The sequence below is a fragment of the Brachionichthys hirsutus genome, chromosome 3 (assembly GCF_040956055.1).
Source record: "Brachionichthys hirsutus isolate HB-005 chromosome 3, CSIRO-AGI_Bhir_v1, whole genome shotgun sequence".
Classification (NCBI taxonomy): Eukaryota; Metazoa; Chordata; class Actinopteri; order Lophiiformes; family Brachionichthyidae; genus Brachionichthys; species Brachionichthys hirsutus.
In genome coordinates this window covers 14,407,723-14,432,353 of record NC_090899.1, presented here as the reverse complement: position 1 = coordinate 14,432,353, position 24,631 = coordinate 14,407,723, and the positions used below count along the sequence as shown (strand labels likewise).

Sequence of the window (24,631 nt, the reverse complement as noted above, 5' to 3'; positions counted from 1 at the left end):
AGCGCGCTGGCTTTCATTGTTGACCAGCTGATTGATGATGATGATGATAAGTTTTCCGTCTTTCTCCTTCTAATCATGGAAATCAGCTGATGAAGCCTTTTGGTTGGATCGAAACGCTTGCATGACAAGCTTTACAGCGAAGCGTTCCCGTTCCCAAACTGTTCTCTCTGTAGGGCAGAGGCGGACAGGAAAGCATTGGAATAAGCAGAGGACGCTGTGTGCCCATCATGAACTTTACTGCCTGCGAAAATACCCGACATTTGGAGATTGGCACCAAAACTAGCACACTCTATCTCCAATTAAAGTCGCTGTTGTCCATTGGTTGGTTCATTTACTTCACAAAAAACAGAGGTGTGTGTTCTTCTGAGTGCCTTTTTTGTTTGCAGCTTCTTTACAGAGCTTGAGCGTATTCAGGAACAGCTCCAGGAAATAAAGGTGCACATATTAAAATGTAGAGACGGGGCAGTTACAGTAGGCCGTCCCCCCCCCCCCTCCCTGATGTCTCCTCCAGTCGCCCAGATCTCATTGTCCGGCTTTGAATGTTGGTGTCCAGCTGGGAATTCAAGTAGCGCATCGCGTCGGCCACGCAGTTCCCCCGTGTTTAACGGGATTCGTTGCAGAGTAATTGGGATAACATGGCTGGAAATGTTGACCTTGGTATTTCTAAACAAGGTTTCAATTAACTCGTCATAAGGCCAAGCAGCCGGGCCCTCGTCCACATGCAGAAGGAAATGCAAAACATGCCCCCCAGTTGATGGTTGGCTTTTCTTAACTTTGATTAATTACTCGGAGCAAAGCTATAGCGGGGCTGGCTAGATATTTAGCGAGGAGAACACTCTGTTCTTTCTTGCAGTAGCATTTGGCGTGCGATTTAATTTACTGGAGGATGTGTCAAAGCATCCTCCGCTTCCCCTTTGAAGCACACGAGGAATAGTTTCCTGCTTACCTAACAGAAATCTAATAAGTAATGAAAAACAACACTCCTCGTTCACGGAGCGCTATAATGAACAGCCTCGTTTCCAATTCCTCTCATTTGCATGATGAAGTCAGGGTCATTTGGAGCAGGAAAAGAAGAACTTTAATAGCCTTTTTTATGACTTAATTATGATTGTCCCACTGAGGACAACCTTATTCAAACCAGGACTCCGTTCTTTGATTATCACAAAGCGGTGTTTCCCCATCTTTGTATAATGAATTCAGATAAAACGCAGCTGTGCCCTCTGCTGTCCAAGGTGTGACTCTGTAGCGCTCGAGAGTCCAAATTGAACTGCAGCCACATTTGATCTGGATTTAACAATGACGTATGACAATCTGCCATTCATTTTTAAACCAAATCCTCTTTAAACCACATGTAAGCTGGTTCTGACTTACAGAACCGATACTTTTGAGGAAGTTTATTATTTCACATTATATTGTATACAGGCTCTTTAGATCTCCGTGCCAGTCGGCCTGATCCGGCCGGCCTGAGAAACGCGATGCCAGAGTTCTAGATTTGGTGCAGGAAGAGAACTGAGCCACCTGATGAGAGACAGCCACGTTCTGGCTGCAGGGCCTTCACCCGCTGTTCAGTCTGCACCTCTGCTGTGCGTCAGGTTATTAGAGTCAGCTGACCTGCGCCGAATTATCATTAATCCGAAAGGCAGCGGCTGATGGTATGACGTGATGACGAAGAATGAGAAGACGGATCCGGGAGATTAAGCTGAAACTCAATGAAACACTTAATGAATTCCCTTTTCCTTTCATGTTGCTGCGGCATCATCTAGCTGACAGTTTTGTGTGTTTGGCTTCCTCTTCTTCTTAGTCTCTCCCTTCCTCCTTCTCAACTTCCTCCCTAATTCCCCCCCCCACCCCCACCCCCACCCCACCCCTTCCATTTTGAATGATCACGAGTCCAAAGAATGTCTCTCTGCAAGTGTTTAACGCACTGGACTTTGAAGCGCAGTCCAAGCGGCTGCTTGCTCCGTGCTTTGTTGTTCCGAACACTGACTGTATTAAATCACCGGCCAGACCCTGGCCCATGTGCTCCATCTGCCCAAAACTTCATCTACGTTTTTTTTTGTGTGTGGAGGAAGTCCTGTTCTGCACTGCTGAGGCTGTCAAAGGACTTGGCATATTTACACAGGTTTGTAATGCAATTCTAATAGCACTGATTCTGTTGCTCTTGGAGCAGCCCCCCCCCCCCCCCCCTCCACGCAGCCCTCCCTCCCCAGCTTGTATGATCAAGCTGGAGACAGGAGCAGACTGAAGGAGAGCAAGTTGCTTCTGTGTCAGTTTCAATCACTAGTAACATACATCAGCTTAACGCAAGAGCAGACACACGCTGCCAAATAGAAGATGATGGAAAGGAGTGATAATTGAGGCTTGTTTGAAGAGTTCAAAGTGAGAAACGATGCAGCACACGAAACAAATCTGTGTTTCAAGGGGAGTCACAATGAGGCCACACAGGACAACACGCCATACCTCAGTTTAACGCCACAATTAACTCTGCATTTATGGGCAAACGCAGTGGCTGGTGTTTGCTTTTGATTCCCAAACATTTGCATTTGATTCCTTTTTTTACAGACAGCCTTATAAAAGACTGCGAAGTGATGGAAGGGCTGCAGAGGACATGCAGTAAACCGGGCAGAGGAGACACACCTTGCTTTTACAGCCGGGACATAAACAGTAGTTTATGGTTGGGGTTTTACTGTCATGTTGCATAAGCAGGGCAGGCGGGAGCCTTTCAGGGGAGACGAGAACCTCCTCTGATGCTCCTCTGAAATGTTTGGACTTTTACTCCTACACCTGAATGAATTAGATGTGGGGTAAAGGTGTTTGGAGGAACAGATCAACAAGGATTAGTCCACTCCCACACACACACACATTGCCTGTTAGGGTACTGATTTTCAGGATCCTCTCAGCACAGTGTGCATGGAAAATCCCAGAGCTACCACAGATAACTCTCTGGACATTTAAGCAAAACTCTTCTCCAGCGGTCGGCGGACTGAGGAAAGATGAGCCTCTCTTATCAGCTCTCTCAATGCAAAGCCTTCACCTCTGCCTTGCACAGACTGGTATCTGCCTTTTGTCAAATAGCTACCCTAATTATATGGCTTTACCACTCTTTGTGTGCAGCTCTTCAGCTGGGATAGCGTTCCAAGGTGCATTCGCCCAAAGATAACAGTTTACAGTAGTTAATTGGTGATTAAACGACGAGATGGGCTTGTAAAATGTCGCTACCTGTGTTGTGTTTTTTAATAAGCTTTCAAAAGATGCAATGGATTTTATTCTATTCCAAAATGAGAATTTGTTTGCTCAGTAGACGTAGAAACGCCATGATTGGGCGATGTCACTGGACAGAAGCCCGTCTCCGTATTTAACCCTATGTTAAACTAAATGCAATCTACTATTTCAGCCATTGATAGATTCATTTTATGACTATTACACCATCCGATTTCTTGTTTCCCTGCTAAGCTAAGCTAAGCTAATGAGATGCTGGCTCATCATTAGACTTCCGCACAGTACCGCAAGAAATTAGTTTCTCACCAACGCCTTTGTTCTTTCACCCCAAACAATCTCTCAAACAGTCCCTTTAAATAGTTTCAGCGTTCAGCTAGCAAAGGAAGTCTGATGTTTAACACGGCGAGTGCAACACTATAGGGCAGACCTCCGCCAAGCTGCTCATTTCCCTTCTAAGTGGAAGTGGAAGTGGATCTACACTCTACAGTGTCCACATGGTGATTTGGATTATCATCAAAAGGTTCTAAATTGTTCTTGGTATCTTTATACACCAACCATGAAAAGTAAAAGTGAATCAGTAATTTTTTTTCAACTGATCTTTGAATCCAAAAATGAGGTTTTCAATGCTAAAATGTAACATTTGGATCCGATCCAGAAGACATTTTGTATGACAGACCCCTTTATGACTGTGATTTTTTGTGACTGAATTTAATGCATATTTTACAAGATATGACATTTTTTTAACAAGCCAGACGGGCATCTGGGTCGCTCTGAAAATTCAATGGGCTCTAAGTAGACCAAGTCCCACCTTAAGATTTATTTCATAAAGATCCCTCCAGCAGTTTTTCTGTAAAAGCTCCTTGGCGGAGGCAACAATAAAACTATTTAACTTTCATCTAAAGTCTTGCTTGATCTCATCCTTTAATCAGACGACAAATCTTCAATTTTTTGAATGAGCAAAAATGCCACAGGGCCACAGAGGCAGGACAAACAGACACTCTCTTGCACCTTCATTGCATTCACACAGAATGTCGGGTGCTGAAGTCGCTTGTGTGAACAGGCCCGTTGGTCCGGTTGATGATGGTGGCATCAATCTTGCTGTATTTGGCAGCTGATTGGCTGAACTTTATCTGCTGGACTGCACTTATATAGCACTTTTCCACCGCTTTGCAGCGCGCTTTAGGCCTCACATTCACCCATTCACTCTCTCACACTCCACTGGAGTGTGAATGTGTGTGGGCTCCCAGCCCACTGGGAGCGATTTGGGGTCCAGTGGCCCACACTTCGACACGCGGACAGTCAGAGCTCGGATTCGAACCGCCAACTTCTGATCACTGGACAACCCACTCTACCAACTGAGCTTTCAGGATGAAGTTTCGAGAAACCCTACTTCTGAAAAAGGAAATTCCGAGTGGGCGACCGCGACATGACACCCGCTGTCATCCAGGGTCTATGTGAGATTTAAACCCATGTAAACCCATGTAATTAGATTTTAAGCAGCACTGGCTGGTTGAAATACCTTGAGTAATTAGTTTTGACTTTCCACTCTTCCTATAATCTTCTTCTGTGGTGTCAGGGTTTGGACCATGAGCTGGAGAGCAAAACAGAACGGGTCGGTAGGTAATATGGATTCAATAAAAATAAATAAAACACTTGACGTAGTTGGATGTAAGAATAGACCCCCCCCACCCCCACCCACCCACCCCACCCCACCCACCCCACCCACCCCACCCTCCGCACTCATCCGTCCACCCACACACACAAAGTCATACAGACCACCTGAAATGTGTTTGGGGGTTGTTTCCTTTGATTAAGAGTGTTATGGGAGTGCTGTACAAATGTAAAAAAACCTGTCCAGACGGTTTAAATGTTGCTTATTTGTGGTGCCACCTGTGTTTCCTTACAGAGGAATGAGCTCGTGATGAGGAACAGAGTCTGTGCAGGGCTGGAGGTTTGCCTGGGCGCTCCTGAGCCAAAGCACAAGACTATAAAATGCCTCTTAATCTGCTCCCGCCTCAAAGAGACGAGCAAATCCTGGGCCTGTCCCAGTGGCGTTATCGGCAGGCTTTCAGAACGTCCCTGAGACAACCTGCCACCCCACTGCCTCCACCTGTCCTCCTCCTTTCCTCTTCCTCTCTCCTCACTTCTCCCTCTCCCCTGTCTGTCAAATATTTATAGCTGATGGCAGATAAGATTATTTCAGCTTTGGACCCCTTAGTGCCAGCTGCTGCAGACCTTTGCTCACAATAAAGCCCAAGACGCGTTCCATTCCAGGAAGGCGGGGGGGGGGGGGGGTGTTTTATTTGGAGCTCATCCTCGGCTTCTATTGATAGGAGGGCGGGCTGCATGAAAGCAGGGCACCATTTGATTTCTTGGCTGAGTGCATCGCCTCTGACATGCACGTTTACCTTTGCTTCCTTTACTGTCAGAGATTTTACAAACTTACAGTGTACACAACCTGACCGACTTATTTTAAAGAGCACACTAAAGAACAAGCGATCCATAATTCAGCTTTCATGCTTTACGTGACTTTTTGTTCGCTGAATCTGACAGCAGTTGTAAACTTTGCAACATTTACGCACACACAAACACTTTTTTCCTGCATCGCACACACACTCACGCACACAGCTGGACACATTTGGAGTTTTTGAATTTTATGTACGTTTGTTAGAATGAGCACTTTGTCACTTTGTCAGTGTCTCTTTATGTAAGGCGTAAATCTCCATGATATAATGTCAGGGCTAATCCAGCAGAACAAACTCAAGCCTGTCATGGTTGGACAGAGAGCCTGCTCACAAGTGGAAAATGGATCCTGCTGAATGAAATAGACCGCACACTGCACACTGCAAGGATGCACGGGAAGGAAAGTGAAGTCAAGAGTTTATCAAAAATGTCCTCATCCTGACATCAGTCAGATTACAAAACGTCTTTTGGATGGTTTACCACATGTTCTCATTATAATCTGCTGCACATCACCGTGTATTATTGACATGTTTAAGAGGATGAATGGGCCGCAGGCGTGCTCCAAGTAAAACTTCAACCAAATATTCGTTTGGCATCATCAGAGCTGCTGTCCATTGATTTCTAGGATTCCTTCCTGACTAATGCACTCCCGTATCTTCTAAATAGAGGCTCCGTCTGTTAGAGCCTAGGCGTTAGTGTGCTTGCAGGACATCAGCTTGCCTACGTGCAAATGTTCATGCGGCTAGGCGTTATGCATGTACGTGGAGGTCACCATCCAATCAGGCGATTGGATGGTGACCTCTGTAGCTCATGGTATGATGGCTGTCATTATGACCTTTCAAACCACACCTATTGGGGGCATAAAAATGAGCTGACTGTCAGCAGAGCGTATCTTCTGTGCAAGCAGATGCCTGTGATAAGATAATGATAAGGCCGCTATCTGGCTTCCATATCAATCAGTTGACCACAACATATCGCAGTCCCTATCTGGTATATGTCCCCTGTGGCCGGTGGTCCGATTCTGATGACAGATCAGTAAAAGGTCCATTAGAGCAATGAGGCCTGCAGGGAAGGGTTCAAATATAAAGAGCACCTGTTTAACTACTCTGGGATGTAGCTGCAGCTATATAACATCGATTGAGATGTGATAAGGACCGGTGGTTGTATCATTACACTCCCTAATCCTCTGCATGTCAATAACTGCCGCTTTTTGCTGTGCACATCATCCCCCCATCTTTTACCATTCCAAAATCAATTTTTTATATAAGCCGTACTTTCAAAATAAGAGTTTGCCTTATGGATCTGTGTAAACAGGTGCAGTCTGCTCGGTTGTATGGCCTCCTTATCCTACTTCCATCTCTCCCAATGCCATCACCGACACTCGCAGTGATGGCCCAGTACAAAGGTGAGCTCTTTATTAGTGCCACTCCATCTTCTGGAAGCCCCGCTCTGTACTGCTGCATCATGAAGATATTACATTGGATTTTCTTCCAGATCAGTGAGGGGATCGTTGGCCACCAACCTTGTTTGGAAATCTCTCTTTATCTGCTGAGATAAGGGGAAGAGTGCTGCAGGGCTCAAAGGGTACAAGGAGCAGAGCTCACTCTCTTCAAAATCAAACAATGATGCCCGTCTGGGTTATTTAGCATGTTAAAACCATTGGTTCTAAGAAAACTGACCAAAAGAAATACATTTAAATAAGAAAAGCAAAAAACACCAAATGCTGGCTGTTTGTGTGATTAAAGACATTAATTGGTCTTTAAGCAGCTTAAAGTTTGACTTTTTTATATGTACAAATGATTCACCGAGGCACAAGATGTAGTTGAAGATGGGTCAGTATACTAACATGATCTTAATAGCATTGCAAGCATACAGTTATGCATGCATTTTATTAGTATTAATACCATTGCACTAAATCTAGGGGAATGTTGGGGATAGCGTGAATGTCATCAGTTTAGCAGGTAGTTTCCCCCCCCATTAAATGTTATTCAAGTTAAAAAAAACTTGTCCCAGCACAGGTCAGCTGGTCAGGCAATTTACCCAGAATCATAAATGTGATGCTCGAGTAAGTAAGTTGTGTCTTTACTGTCTTAGTACCAGAGATATCTGGCATAAGGCTAAAAATAGGTCGAAGAGATAAATACTGTCGCCTCACAGCAAGAAGGTACCGGCTTGTCTGTCTCCACGTTGCCCCGCAATGCGCTGGCGACACATTTGGGGTGTGCCCCGCCTCTCGCCTATAGAAAGCTGGGGAAATGAATAGGTCAAAGTCAGTGAACTTGGTTCTCTCATAAATATTTGTACATTGCTGTGACATCCCATCAATAGTGCCTGTCAAACAAATGGCCTTTGTTATATCCTTATACATTAGAAATACCCTTTTTTTAAATTGTGAAATACATGTACATTTTTAGCCTCTGGCTAAAAAAACCCCATCGGTTTGAACATGATTTCTGAAGCAAGTCCAATTTTTAATTCCCTGAGATGCTCAACGCCTTTCTCATGTATTATATATCTAATGAATACTTAAGATTAAGATTGGAACTCCGACAATGCTTTTTGGCTATTTTCATTCTGCCCTCATAATTTAAGCGTCTAACTAGCAACAGCATTGAGTGAGCACTTGAATAATTTGTTGTGGCGTATTTTTAATGCCCATCATTTGAGGTTTTGCGGGGCGAGTCTTGAGCCTGGCTCGTGCCCACTCAGCTAACGAGTGTCACTTCAGCCTGAGCCTTCACTGAGCCTCTGTTTGTGTTCTGGCTAGACATCGCCTATAATGAGCACTGATTAGTTACCTTCTTTAAATGCCTATGCTATTTTAGCCCCTGCTGCTGCGCCATCCATCCTTCTATCCATCCATTCAGGCCCAGCCCTGCTGCCCTCACCCGTCCTTTCACACTGGGGACATTCTTCAGATGTGCCTGAGCCACTGCTCAAAAGGCAGCAGTCACTGAGTTCAAGTTTATCTTAAAGGGGACATGTTGTGAAAAACAAACAATCACTTTTCCCATGTTTCTACGCTATAGTTTGGTGGTTTTGGGTCATTACCAACCCAAAAACTGCTAAATTAAACCATCCAGCCAATCCTGCATAGTTTACGTAGATTTATAATAAAGTATTGAAACACGTCTGCCAACACTCTTTTCATTTGTCAGGGGGGACGTTCACAAGATGTGCGTGCACTTTCCCCATGTCCGCGCTCCGCGCCGTCCACGGTCCACGCTACCTGTGGCTCATCCATGAGTCTAAGAAGAAGGACAGAGTGGATAAAGTTTATTTCCGGTGGTAATGTTCCGGCGAAAATTGGCAAAACTGTTTTAGTGTGTGCTAAAAAAAAGATTTCACCTCATGGGTTACCATGGTAGCGTGCAGCTGCACGCGTGTGCCAGCTATGAATTTAGTTTAGATGTCCTGCAGCATCTGTTTGCTGTTTGGACCAAAGACCGGCACAAATATTTCATATAAGTGTGAACTGCGTTAACTTGTGGAAAAAGTTTTTAATATGTGACCTTTAATGTATTTTTCTTTAATAACAAATGCTTAATGCTTAATTATCATGCACACAAATTATTTATTTTACTGCCCTTTGTACTAAAACACTCACCAGAGATATAGCTGGCGATCGTTCTTCCTGTCCTTCTCATTCTCTTTGTATTTTTGAACTCCAGACTGAAGAGGCGGCGCTGGAGGCTGTCAGTGCTCCTGAAGGTGGCCTTCAGCCTCAGTCGGTCATTCTTTCCGCTGGGGAGATGAATAAATGCCGGCGCGGCGGGGATGAGTGCCTGTCTAGGCCTCTGCAGTCTGGCTGGGCGGCGCTGAGTGGTGTTTATTTGTCAGGACACGCTCCGTAATTTCCCTTCCACCCAGCGGAACCAAAATTGTTAGTGCGAGCGTGGGCAGAGAACCGTCTCGGGCCCTTAAGATAAAAATCTATTTTTGAAATGAGTGAACCGTTCTTCATGGAGAACAGGACATGTGCAGACTGTAAAAGTCGTGACCCCCCAGAAGTCGAGCTGCCGTGTCTTCCTGTCTTTTTTGCAACGCTCGCCTTCGGGTGTGTTCTCCAGCACGCAGCGCTCAAGGTTGACAGGATACATAACTTTCTTCCGATGGACGGAGGTATGAGTTGACTAGGTGGGCGCCTCCAGAGGAGCTTTGAGCCGGGTGGAGATAACGATGCAGAAGTGATGGGCTTTCTGTGATGCCCTTTTTGGGAGGAAATTTAATGGAAGTTGCTACATTGGTAGCAGATGGAGGAGTTTCCGGGTGCTCATTTCCCCCCCCCCAAAAAAAACACACACACACACACACACACACACACACACCAGCCCTTTGAATGCCTTTTCTAGATTTACGGTATGATTGAAGGGGGTTGAACAGGGAGTGTTTATTTTCCACGAATCTCAGGCAACAAGGGTTCATATTTTTCTGCACTTTTTCCTGCTGTCTGCTTGTCTCTTTCTCTGTTTCATTTGCGTGTCTGTGTGTGTGTGTGTGTGTGTGTGTGTGTGTGCGTGTGCCTCACGCTTCCCTGTCTTTGCTCTTTTTTTTTTTGCCAGCCCCTTTTCAGACTTCCCTCCACCCCCCACCCTCACAGGTGTATCTTGGATGCTGGAGGAGCAGGCCAAAAATAAATTGCTGCCTTGTTGAGAAGGGGTCAGATACGTTGCTGGAGTGTGTGTGTGTGTGTGTGTGTGTGTGTGTGTGTGTGTCGATGTCTGAGCAGGACGTGCTTTTATGGTGTGTGTATTCACGAGAGCAGGACAGAGTCGTAATTTGTCTTTCGTGAGCGCGTGTGGGAGGATGCGTTTGGACATATGAGCCCCATGTGGGTGGTTTGACTGGGTGAGAAGACAGAGATAAATTCAGCCACTTTTGATAACCTGTTGACAACACCGTCAATCACATTTATGTATTAACCTCTGGGGTCCTCAGTGACGATCCAAATTTACTCCGAGGTTTCAAGTTGAGCGCTGATCACAGCACAGTTTATCCCATCGAACCTAGCAGCTGAAAAGAAAGTCAATAATGTCATTGGAAAAAACAGAGAACAGCTCCACCAACAGCATCCAGCTCTAAGTATTTCCTGATCAGGATGATTGAGTTGAATAAATGAATTGTTCTGTTTTGATCAATGAGGAACGGCAGAACAAACAAAGCCTGCTGGAAGCTGATCAGCTCTGGCAGCGTGTGTGTTGTTTCGCTGATATTTCAAGTTCTTGGTCTTGATTATGAAAGTGAATTCCACCAAGTCCAGCTCAGAAACACGGCGAAGCTCCAGCTGGTTTTTGGTTAATGGAGCCAGACTCCTGAATGTTTTGATGTCAGTCAGTGATTAGAAGAATTTCAGAGGGTTTTTGAAATAGAAAGCCAAACCGTCGTGTCCCTGTTCCATCTGCGGTTTCATGCAGATTGGGTTTAGCTTTAGAACCTGTCCACTAGGATTCATTCACTAATGACAGCTGCTCCTTTAGAAATGGAAGATCTCGCTGTTTGTGTTAAATACAAGATGCTTCATTTTATTCATTAACAGGACCAGAATATTTAACAATGGAAGGAATTAAAGATCGAAAAACATTTGCTTTATGCGTGGAACAAAAAAAAACATGGGGGGGGGGTTGTTGCTGAGATATATGGCACACACTTACAACAACTTCTTATCACATTTTAAGGTGGGCTCCCATTTTATTGGCGGTTTCTCTCAGGCATTTGACCTATAGCCATCAGCACTGCTCTCCCACTTGTTATCTCTTTCTCCCTCCCAATCTCCTGTTTCTCCTCACTCTCTTACCGACTATCTGCTCATCCGCTTTCACCCCCCCCCCCCCCTCATTCCTTTTTCTCTGTTGGGAATGTAAAACCTGCAACCCTGCTGATGACCCCTCAGGAAGGTTGTACACTTGGTAAAGAAAGACGGCAGGACAGAGAGCTCTCCATCAAACTGAAGCAGCTTCAAATACCAATATCTTTATCAAGCCACATATTTATGAGCCCCATTAACATGAATACACCTGCTGATTGATATATGAATACGCAACTCCTGCCAGCGTTCCCCTGTGAATGACTTTTAGGAAGGGCACCTTCAAACTTCATCAGCCTGCTGACGGCCTCTCCCCTGATCCAGATGGATCCATTGGTGAAATCAACACATGAACTCACGGGGGGGGGACGCGACGCGCATTAGGAATGATTAGCGTGCCAGTCGTGAAGTGTGAGACCGCTGATATCTTTAGATGGTGTGAGAGTCTGGCAATGCAGGCGGGTCTGTACGTAACACGGTGGCCGGCCCGCAGCGCTCCGGAGTCCAACCTTCCCAGCCCCTACGCGTTCCCTGTTTGCTCCCAGATAATGCTATCAGAGCTGATAACTACCCCTCATCTCCTCATCCCCGCCAACCCCCACATGACGGGCCACTGGTTTTACAGCATCATCTGGGATTTAGTGGGCTAAAGGAAATGGAGATGCCAGTGCCCCCCCCCCCCCCCCCCCCAAACATCTATCCCATCCTTTAACCCCCCATGCCTGTCTGTCTGAGCTGACTAGACTGGACTGATAGACCGCTCATCACTAACTCGGCCACGGTTGGCCACAGGACACCCCCCCCCCCTCCCGAGCCGTTCTTGTTTTGATAGGTGCTGATGTCGTTCCATACATTTTTTCACAAATTAGGGGGCTGAAATTAAGGGGCCGCCTTGCCTCGCTTTCCCTCACCATGTTTTGCCAGCCCGACGGGAGCGTAATCCTCAATATCAAAGTTTGGCTGTTGGCTCGAGCATCACTGGATACGGTGGCCTCTGTCCGAACCCGTCTGACCCACCAGCTGTTATTTGAAGTGACAGAAAGTTGGGTTCCTGCAGCGGTGGGGCAGTGGGGGGGGGGGGGTAGTTACAAATCACCAAATGATAGAAACGAGCTTTTGGGAGAGCGAGTTAAGGGCAAAGGAGTCTCAGCGTCTCAACTCTGGCCCGGCTGGATTTCTTTTTTGCAGGGGAGAAGGGTATAATGATGGGAGATGATAAGATTACCAGGGGTTAGTGGTAGCTGCAGCAGTGGTGGGGGTGTAAAGGAGCATACGAGGTGGGGGCAACTGGAAGCTTGGCGTTCATCGTGGGGGAAAGCCCTTGGTTGCCTGGGAACCAGTGGGAAACATTTGTAAATATAGCCATTCTGCATTCTAGATCTCACCGCTGTTAGCAGCCTATTTATGAGAATGGCATTCACTGAGGGGAGAACACAATTCAAACGTGTAGATAGGAAGAACAGGGGGGCCAAAAAGTTAGACCAGATATTTACATTAGCATATTATGATTAAAGGTTACTTTGGTAGCTTTTTAATTTAACTATAAGTGCAAGCTGACACCTAATTAAAAGTATAATAAAGAAGAAATCACTGCCCACATGCAGACATACGTCCCAGGAAGACCAGTGACTCGTCTGTCCCCTGAAAGCCTGCAATTATGGTCATCGCCGATATTGACTTTGTCATTTTTACAGCTCTTCTAGCTGGTTCTCATGAACAGCCTGCCAAGAGAGCCTCATTGGAGGCAATGCAGTTAATGGTTCCAGACGTTTACGTTCTCTGTGCCCTGCTACAATGTCAATGCCAGGACTGTCTGTGTGTATTGTTAGCCCGATGTGTGTGTGTGTGTGTTGGAAATGGCTGTCTCAGTTATTATCGGGGTAATCCTGAAATTGGAGAGCGTATTAGAGTTGGACATGTCATTCAAGGGTGGGATTCTGCCTGTGTATTGACTACCGTCGCTTCCAATTAGACAAAACATTTCCTCAAAGCCTCGCAGATTGGAGGGACTTACACACTCCTAGTTGGATGTTCGGCACAGACGAACAGGCTGTTAGGTTCTAAATGAGAACAGGTCTGTCCTCCCTGACCTCCTCACTCCTCCCTGTGTGCCGTGAAACTCCTGTCTCATCCTCACCTTTAGCCCCGGCTGCTGTTTTCCCATGAAACCTTGTCTATTGGGTGTGGATATTAGCGCTGGCTGGCCCCGTGTCGGGTGACAGTGTGGTCAGCGTTGGGCCTGTCACTGTGGCCCCTCTAGACGTTGCTGATGGAGTCATTTGTTTTTGCACATTAATTCAATTTCGTCCCCAGACCGGGGTCGGACACCTGCTTTCCATTGCAGTGGAGCAGTGGGGGTGGAGGGGCGCGGGACTAGCTGGGCCACCTGCCGATGTTATTACAGTAGAACAGCGCCCAAACCAACACACACACACACACACACCGTGTCTGATGGCCTTTAGTCATAATTGTCTTTCTATTTTTGATACCTAACTATTCCCGTGTTGACCTTGTGTGTTCTTGCGGTTCAAAACGATTGCTATTACATAAGCCATTAGGAATATTCATTAAGCCATGAGTGCTGTGCGACTTTCTGAAAGGCTGTCCAGACCCACTCGTGTTTGGTTAACTTTTAAAGTCTTAACACGGCGCTGCAGCTCTGTGATGAGCGCCGAGGCCTCAGTCCTCACTACACCAGTTGGAGAAATTCCGTCAGTGATTTCCGCTGCTGGAGGTGAGGAGAGCTCTGGCTCGCATGCTGTAACAGCCAGTCTATTGTTAGTCCTGCGCACCGATGTGAAACACGATGGACTGTGGGGGCACATTCAGCCCTACAGTGCACTGCCCCCGTGTGCTCAACACATCTCCATGCCTCTAAAATATGACTGCAATCAGATCCACGGTCGCCTACTGTTCACTGATTTGCTGACTGTTTGACAGCCATCAACGCAACCTCACATTTCCCCAGGGTCACACACGCACACACGCGCGCGCACACACACACACGCACACGCGCACACACACACACACCAAACTATAGGAACACAGAATCAGTCCTTGCTTGCAGTCCTACATGCAAGTATAGGTAGATGTGTACACATAGTGGAGAAACAAAGATATGCATGCACACACACACACACACACACACACACACACACACAGGAGTGACACAGAAATTACACATTAGCATCTATTAGATATGGATCTGCTGATTACTCGTAACCTGCAGCTAGAAACCCAATAGCCACTCATATGATTGGAATCAGAGTCTTTAGCAGTCTGGTCCCCAGCTGAACCACTGTGTGTCCGTGTGCAGGACTTTAGCACATGTGGTGCAGTGGAAACAAATATTTCTTAAATATTACTACATATTAAGGTCCCGTGCAGGAAATGTCCTTGGGCAAGGTGGAGCAAAAAAGGGCACAAGAGAAATCAGTGCTATTCATCTGCAGAAGTGTAAAACAAAGACTTTTATGGATCAAGATTGAGGTTAAACATCCACGCTTGTGTTTTACTGTGTGGATGAAGTATTTCCAGGTTCCGCTGTTGCATTTGCGTCTGAGGAAACACATTTTTGTATACCTGTTGCACATGCCTGCAATCAACAGATTGTACAGACAAGTACACCATGGTAAGCCAGGAGTTACACAGAGTCTTTCCTATTGTAAAATGCTTCACCATGTATTTGTTCGCTCTGCAATCAGCAGCATCAGTGAATTGTGTTGTTTCACAGTCAAGGACGTTGTAATTAAAATGCATCCAGGCTGCTGCTTCGCCAATGACTTTGAAGCTCCCTGAGGTATATACGGTACCTTTCTTCTAGCGTAAGGTAAATAGAGGAAACTACAAGTTGATGCAACATGTTGCCAATCCTGCAATCAGCCTGTGTGCTGCTGGGATGGACCCAATCACCGCCTGCCTGTCATCCCGCCTGCCTGCCTGCCTGGTACCCAGATGTAGCCTAAGTCTTAAGCCCTTGCTTGTTTAAGAAAGCCTGTCCTGGAAGTAAGTCTTGCAAACCAAGTCTTCCCCTGGAAATGACCAATTACTGGGTAATGTGGACCTGGTTTCTTCCGTGCCAGTTTGAATCGGCATCCTGATGCTGTAATGTGATACGATCTGAAAGATACAGGGATGGAAGTGGTTTGGAGTAGCATGAAATGGTTTCCCTGGCCTCTTTACCTTCCTCTTGTCTACACCCCTTCTCTCTCTCTCCACCCTCCAGGAGCAAATTGGAGTACATACAGTAATTACTGCAATACCATATGAGCCTAATTGATTACTGCTCCCCCCTCGGCCATTGGCAGCAGACTGCGTGTCTTAACAAATCTTTAGTGACCACACATTCAGTTTCGGCTGCGCTGATCTGCAGGAGATGTAATTTCAGTACCGCTGTTTCTTTTTCTAGAACATTCCTGCTTCAGTTTAGCTGCAGCTCAGCAGATGCTGTGACCTGTTGTCCAAACAAAGCTCAAGTCAAATTAAACACTATTGGATGTGTGACCTCATATAAGTACTTTTTGTTTTTTTTTAACAACAGTGCATTACAATGTGATAAATCCATGTATGTGTAAGGAGTTATTGAGTAGAGTATTTAAGAGACAATTTAAAACACATCAGTTTGTGTAAAAAAAAAATCAGATTATTGAAAATGTTCACAGCCTTGATTGACCTTTAAGTGGAACTGCTTATGGTGTACTTTATCACAACGTTTCCCCCCACGTGTTCTGTCGGTAGTTAAATGGATACGCTAGTGTGCATGTGAGGGAAGCTCGGCTGCGGTTCCTCGTGAACAAGTTAGGCCACCAATCAGACTCAGCCTCAGTCAGGATCTGGTGTCCAGCACTAGAGAATGTAGCTGGGGGTGAATGCGGCAAATCCCCCCCCCCATCTATCTGCCCTGGACTCTACACACACACAGTCATGACATGGACATTCGAGATCCGTGGCCTTAGCTGCTTCAATGAGCAGATAAATGCATGGGGGGGTTGTAGGAGTTTCACACCCTCTGAGGCATCATAAGAAAGAGTTTAGGTGTGCGATGGACTGCGTCCACTGCCTGAGACACATTTGAATCAGTCACCGCTGTTACTACTGTGATGGCATCATATGGCCCCATGCTCTCATCCGTGAAGAAGAGGCGAAAATATATCCTTTTTGTGAATCATCAGCCCAGCTGCATGAAGTCCAGCGAGCATTATGCACTCCATCCCAAACCAGAAGCTCATCTCAGCCGCTTCCAGCCAGACCTGCTCCTCTCAACATGATGTACCCCCCACCCCCCCGGCCAGATTATCTCAGCTCACATCTGTCCAAACAAACACGCTCCGTTTACAACACTTCAAACTTACCAAGAAGCACCTTGTAATCGTCTGTGCTAACCCATTTTAGATCTATTGTGTTTCAGGTCAGAGTTAGGTTTTTGAACCTGGCACAGCAAACCCATCCAACAAAAGTTTCTCCCAACACTTTACAAGCGCAATCCTCACAACTCCAACGCCTTTAACTGCTTGTCAATCTCAAATAGAACCAGAGATGCTGCAAAACTCTGACTGAGTTTTCATTGGACGCCTAATGTCCTTTAAAACATGTTTTTCCTAGCAGCACTAGTTCTTGCATCGGAGGAACTTCAAACAGATGCCAGCAGACTCTCGGTGCACATAGCCAGGAGACGACAAATTCCCTGTCCATGCAGTGAGGACATTGGGATTGAGTGGCTGCTGTCGGAGAAAGGACAGAAAATGAGGACCATCGTTGATGCGGCACGCCTGCCTTCAGGCTCTGGTTGCCATGGTGATTGATGCTTACGTCTGACCGCAGCTGTCTGGACCAGGGAAGTTTTTTTTTTCTCTAAATCTGGTTGCCAATGAACATACGGTGAGAAAAGATGAACTAGAAAGAAAGCAACAGAAAAACATTCAGGAGCCCATACAGCGTGAAGCGGGATTAAACGGAGCAGGGACAGAGTGAAGAAACAGTTGTTCCCTGGATGAGATGATGTCGGCGACAGCGGTAAAAGATGCTGACGGTGAGGAAAATGGACCTTGAAGAACTTTGCGAGTCAGCATAGATACGTAGGTGGGACGGCCATGTTATGGACTTATTTTGGAACATCCCGTAGCCAGGGGTCAGGACAGGCCCACAGTTACATGCAGAGTCATGGAAAAGTTGCTGCAGCCTTTCCATGGCCCACTGGACTCATGATGAAGTGGGATGAAGTGACTCTAAATAGATGCTTTATTCCTGTAAAAGTCATCATCTGGTTCTGGACCGATGGGAGCTTAGAGCTGCTCAGACACAAGCGGGAGGCGTGTTCCCCTCTTCCTCCAGCGTGAGGCGTCGATTACAAGGGATTTACATTTGCAAGGTTGCGCTCCACCACTAGATGTGAGTGTTGCACCAGCTGCAGCCCCGGTTATTGATGCCCCAGCTCAGCCCCTGGAATCTGTGTTATATGTTTTTGAATCATCTGTTGTAAACCCTCTTTGAAATGCAACAAGTTGTGGAGTGGATTTTCAAAAATATTATTATCTAAACTAAAATTAGAGGGTTCGGAATGGCAGCAAGAGCAGAGGATAGAGTGCAATGTTTTAAATGGACAGAAGGGATAGAGGTGAGACAGAACAAGGGCTTAAACGAGTCATCATGTTACCGCTCTGCGTCTTGGCATAGAGCGGCGAGCACTATTTATGTCCAACGAGAGATTAACAATGAATGTGAGGTAAGCTGTGTTTGTTCTGACCAGGTGAAAATGATCCATTAAAATAATCAGGGTATTACATATCTGCTTGAATGTGGCTACCTCACCTTGCAGCTTACTAAGGTTGCCTCATTGATGAAAAATGCCACCCACATCTGCGCTGTCAAGCACGCCGGCCCACACGATGAAACCGAACCGTGTCGGAGCACAATGATTGAATTGTCCTCTTTGGTTGGGGGAAAGAACTGATGCTGGATGATGAGAGGCAGCGAGACGAACAACAGAAGATGCTACTTTACATCTGAAAGACTTTACAGCTTCTGGGGTGTTCAGACTTGTTGGACAGGAAGTCTTATCTCTCCAATAGAGCAGCCGTCTCTGATAAGAAGTTGGCCTCTAGACAGCGACAAACTGCTAGCAGCTGATAATGTGAATGGGATTTTTTTTTCAGTATTGTGCAGTCTTCCTTTCGCTAACACGTTTATAGGCTTGCAAATTTGTCCTCCCCTCAACTCTCAATGTCTCATTTTTCCTTTAGTAATTTCCACAAGCACAACTTATTGTATTATTTATATTTTTGTATTAGGTTTTGACAGTAGAAACTGATATGAGGAGAGCTGGCGCACAAGACGGCTCTCTAGTTGCATCTCCGTGTCAAAACAGAAATCGCTCGTGTGTTTCTGGGAAATGTTCCTGCTCCTGTAATGTAGTAGAATTTCCACGTACCGGCTGGGTTCCGTAGTTAAGAGTGAAAACGTCTCCCACAATCTCGTGAACCGTGCGGACGGTTATGGTGCCGGGTGGGACAGAACAGAAGCATTCATTATCGCAAGCGCTCCCCCATCTGACTACATTGGATTGTGTTGCGCTGCAGTTTATTATTGGGATTGGCTTGTTTTAGAAAAAAGTACTTGCCACTGATCGAAATGAAACCAAGCTGATGCTCGATGAGGCTCACAAGTGATGAGAGAAGTCAGCTGTCAGAAACATTTAGCATCAACAGCTGAAGACTCGGCGTGGGGAGTGGGTCACACAAAGACCGGATGTAGAGCCCGATAACAGAAACGGTGATTCACTGTTGTAGTTTCAGTGATTTGGTTCGGCTTAGGGACTACAACTGCATTGTTAGCTTCAGGGAAAGGTTCCTGATTTGGGTTAAACACACAGACACCCGCTATGGGCGTGAGGGTGTACCACCATGCTAAGGGCCGCGCGTGCGCTTTCTGACACAGACTGGGCCAACATGCTGAGGTTTAGCTGGTAAAGTGTCTGAGGTGTTAGACGATTAGAACATCCGACCAGTTGGTATGTCATGTAAAACGCACGGCAGGCAAGTTACAGCGTAATAACCTAAAATTACTTTTGTGCAGAATGTTAATGGTTAACTGTCTAGTGATTGATCCATCACCCGGGAAACATTTGTGCCAAGCTACCATGGCACCGCTGGTACAAACCTAACCTGCTGCCAGTGCAATAAGAAAACACAGAGACTCAGGAAAGTGACCCGCGTGAGTCACATGAGACCAACTTACCGACTCGGCTCTTAGTCAGGCACATCTGCCCAACACATGTCAGCATGAGTCTGCCCCGGAGCGGCGTCTCTGGGATGAGGGAGTGTCGTACGGATCCCAGGCCCTGTTAAAGCCGCTCGGCTCTGCGCTGCGCTGAAACACACTAAAGCTCTGGGGCCTCTGAGTGGATAAACAGCAGAATAAAGATTCTGTTTCATGGAAAGCAGTCTGACATGGCAGGGCTGTGCAATGTGTATTGTTTGCATTTGTTTTATGTAACGTTAACGCTTCACTCCTTCTTGACTTCACAGCTTTATAGTTACTGACAGCGAGGGTTTGCTCTGCACCCGACTGCGAGAACAAAATCACTCTGCAGTCACATTGCTGACCGTTGCTACTCTCCGGAATAAATATCCTTTTGTTGACTCCCTAAATCTTATTTGCAGCCAGGCCTAAGGAGCGAAGTAAGTGTGCTTGTGTTTCTACACGCGCAGCACCTCTGCTACTGTGAGGACGCAGCGGTATGTTCATCTGTGCATCGTCTTCTTTGCCATCGCTCGTCTCGTGAGGGCCTGAGTCACTGTTTGAGAAGCTTGTTGCCACATGCACGAGGAATATTAGCAATCGTCATCCCAGCTCTGGTTTGGATGCCCTGATGAATTAACTATTATGCAGCAAATATTACACATGAGAGGAATTGTAACAAAGTCATATCAGCTTCGTCCATCGAAAAATTATGGACAAATAGATGGGTTAAAAGGATTAAAAAACGGGGCCATCTGGTGGACGTTTGGTTTGTTCATCTCACACAGTACTTGGATAAATAGTGTAAAGCTGTTTGAGTGCTGGAGGCAAAAGGAAAGGGGCCCCTTAAATTGTATGACACATAAAGCTCATTCTTTTCCTTCTTCTCTGCAGCACTTGATGAGTGTAAGCGTATCTAGGGTGCAGATCTTTGCTTAAACTGGATTAAAATGAAAAACAGCTACAGACTCCTAATTTAAAGAAGAAGAAAAAAGGTAATAAACAAGAAAGTAGATCCGTATGAGGCCCCTGGGAGTCGACGGCAACACGGCTTGCTCACCAGCATAAAGTGAATTCCTGAAAGGATTCCAACTCCTGGAAAAACATGACAAGGATCTTAACATAATAAACATGATCTCAGTCTGGACAAGCATGGCTCAGACTCACTGCTCTCCCCAGGATCCTTGTTCTTGTATTTTCACCTGCGTGTCACCGTGTATCCAGTGCGTGTGTGTGTGTGTGTGACCTGGGCCCTTCCTACAGGATTTGTTTGGGGTGTTTATTTGTACTTTAGACCACCATGAATGAATCAGAAGCGTTGCTGCCCCCCCCCCCCCCCCCCCCCCACTTATTTACTGTCTCAAATCAGGAAGGCAGAGGAAACCTGTAACAAAATCAAACTCATGCAAACAGAAAGGTTATTGATTTCTGATCTGCTCCATAATCTAATAGGTTGGTCTTTGGGCCATGCTCCACCCTTCATCCCAGTTCCATGGAAGCCAGTCTGCTGACAAACAGAAAAAGACAATCTTAGCATCAGCAACGCCGCCTCGCTATGCCTAGTCCAGGACCGGAGTAACATCTGGATCTGCACCACGATTTACATTCAGGGACAATGTAATCAATCAATAGATCATTTACTGAGGAAGCAGAAAATGGATATCTAAATTCTAAAACAATAATTCAGCTAATTACACCAGCCCTGATTCATGTGTCCTTTAAGGCATTCAAAAACATTGAACCAACGTCCAGGAGTAATCAAAAGGGAAATTCACCTCGTCATCGTTTCCTTCCTCTTCTGTGACTGGGAGATGGGGTCGACGGAGGCGAACAATCGAGTTCGTTAGAAGAGAGGAGCGTCTATAGAGGATGGATGCATTCCCATCGATGGGCGGGGTGAGACAGGTGAAGGCTGCAGAGGAGGAAGCCCCGCCTCCTGACTCTATTGGTCTCATTGCAGCCACGGTGGCACAGTGGTTAGCGCCGTTGCCTCACAGCAAGAAGGTCGCAGGTTAAAATCCAACTTGGGTGGACTTTTCTGTGAGGAGTTTGCATGTTCTCCCTGTGTCTCTCCGGGTTCTCTCCGGGTTCTCCGGCTTCCTCCCACCACCAAAAACATGCAACTTCGGTCCAGGTCCTTATTGAAAGAGAGAATTCATTCTCAATTGACTTACCTGGTTGAATAAAGGTTAAATACAGCGGCTCACATCGGTGCAGATTTCTCTCTGCGGTCTCTAACCTGCAGTTTTAATGACGCTGTTGTGTAAAATCTTTCCGTTCTATTGCGCAGAAACAAAACAGATCACAGAGGTCACACATAGAGGTCACACACATCATCCTCACCGCCATCATCTGCGAACCGGCCGGCCCAAACGCAACAACTCGACAAAGCACCAAGGCCTCACACTGTCACGGCTGTGCCGCTCACCACACCCACTGCCCCGCTCGGCAATCAGCTGATCCCTGTCACCTGCTCCCGTCACCAGCTGCAGCGCATCATCAATCAGCCCCGGCCATTACATAACCCCAGCCAAGACAACACAAGAGCAAGATGCAGAGAGTGGAGTGACCACAGTCTTTAAGCAGATGTAATTCATCTGCCTGACCAACTGTATATATTCTTTATTGTTATGTAATAAAATATTTTTTCTTAAAAATCATTTGAAAGATTTTTTTGTTAAATATTTCAAATCTGGATTTTCCCATTTACTTATAATGGAGGATATGCATTCAAATTCACTCAGCAAAAATCCCGGTCATAAAGGGGTCCGAGATGCGCCATCATGAAAAATGTCTTCGGGATCTGATCCAGAATGAGGCCAGGAAAAATATTACATTTATTACAAGTCCATTTACTGATTCAAAAATCAGTTAAATATACACATCAACACCCGATTCACTTTTACATTTCGTGGTTGGGTGTATAAAGATGCCGACAACAATTTAGAACCTTTAGGTGACGATCCAGAGCATCCAGGAATGTTTAAATACATGACTGGGTTATTTATTTATTGTACCTTGGTGGAGTTTTTAGCGTGCTTTCCTACTTATTATTATTGATCCCTACTCAGGAAACACAGTTGCTCTTTCCAGACATTAAACTGGAATGATTCTAGCTGAGCTCAGATTTACTGTTGATGTTATTTAAGGATTTATCTTGGTAGCCAAGCTCTTCCTCCACCCTGTTTGTGTTTATCTACTGATGAACCCCCCCGGCCCCATTCCTAAACCACCATCCACTGCTCCAATACCAGTCTGATCCAGCCCTCCCAGTCCCTATAAGGGAGATGGAGCAACTTCGTGACTCAGACGTAAAGATGGGGACTCGTGACAGAAGGCGTGGTCCCGTTTTTAATCAACATGCCTCATTTTGTCTGCAGTAAACACACACACACACACACACACACACACCAAAAAAAAAATTCCACACTCAGAGGCTAAACTGAAAATATGCTCACATTTTTGAAGAATGTTAAATAAACAGAATTAGGGTTTTTTTCTTTTTATATTTGGTTTTATTTTGTTAATTCATGTTGAATTGTTTTACTATGAGGTGAAACTTTGTCATCCGTCTTTGGCCAACCTTCTTTCTGTCCCACATCTTGTGTGCGTTGCTGCTGTTGCGTTTTGTTGGCTGGACTAATGATCAGGAGACGCAGGAGGGAGCCAGAATTGAATAACTGTTGCTTTCATCTTCCAATCTGTAATCTACATTAAGATTTATGTGTTTATATTATTACTAGCTCCAGTCCTGGATCCAAACGACTCCCCTCATCGAGCCTCTGAATCACCGGAAGACAACAACACATCTGGCCTGGCGCGCTCCTGACGTGCGTAAACGCTGCTGTTCTGTAGAAACTCCTTCACTGGCCGACGCCGTGACGCATTTACCCCTGATTGGCCCAAAGTTTTGGATTTGATCCGAAGTGCCGACATTCTGGAGGTCCCATATAAACGACGAGCGCACGGCTCCGGAGCTCAGACTGAGAGGACCCGCACCGTGCTCGCTGCGTGTTTGGAGTTTTTCGGGATGGCGCCGTGCGTCACAGGTTCCCTGCTGGTGATGATGGCGTGCGGGCTACCCATGTGGAAGGTGACCGCCCTCATCGACTGAAACATCGTGGTGGCGCAGTCCCTGGACGGTCTGTGGATGTCCTGCGTGGCGCAGAGCACCGGCCAGATGCAGTGCAAAGTCCACGACTCCCTGCTGGCTCTGCCGCAGGACCTGCAGACGGCGCGCGCCCTCACGGTGACGGTCGCCGGTGCCCGGTGCACCAACTGCATCAGGGACGAGCTGGTGCAGGCGAGGGTGGTGAACGCCGGCGGGCTGATCTACGTCATCAGCGGGCTGTTCGTGCTGGTGCCGCTCTGCTGGAGGGCCAACAACATCATAGTGGATCTTTACAACCCGCAGGTGCCCCCGTCCAAGAAGAGGGAGATCGGGGTTGCTGCTGCTCGGGGGCACCCTGCTGTGCTGCTCCTTCTCCCGGGGGGGTGAGAGGCGCGTATCCCATCAAATACGCGCCCACCGAGACGATCGCAGCCAACAGAGAGTTTGACGAGAGGCATTATGTTTAAACCCCAAACTGTTGCAAGTGCGTTAAAAAAGATGCTCCGGCGCATCCTGGGACGGAATGAGCACGGACTGCAGATATAAAGCGCTGAACTGATCGGCAGGTCTTTATTTATTTATTTTTATTTTTTTATCAGACGATAAATCAAGCCGAAGTTGTAGATTTGGAGGCTGATATTTTTCTGTTCTTCATGTCGGGTCAGAAAAGCTGCAGAGTTCCTTTGACAATAGTTTTTTTTTTTTTGTTCATCCCTGGTTCCCACAGTGAACCACGCATCGACGTGGGAAAGTTATTCAGGCCAATGTTCACGCATGTTGTGATCAAACAGGGGGATTTG

At 46.3% G+C, this 24,631-nt stretch overlaps 1 pseudogene; it reads left to right on the top strand.

Moving 5' to 3' along the window:
• The first annotated feature begins 18,195 nt into the window (after positions 1–18,195).
• On the top strand, positions 18,196–24,298 carry LOC137917787 (claudin-4-like; annotated as a pseudogene).
• Positions 24,299–24,631: the final 333 nt, after the last annotated feature.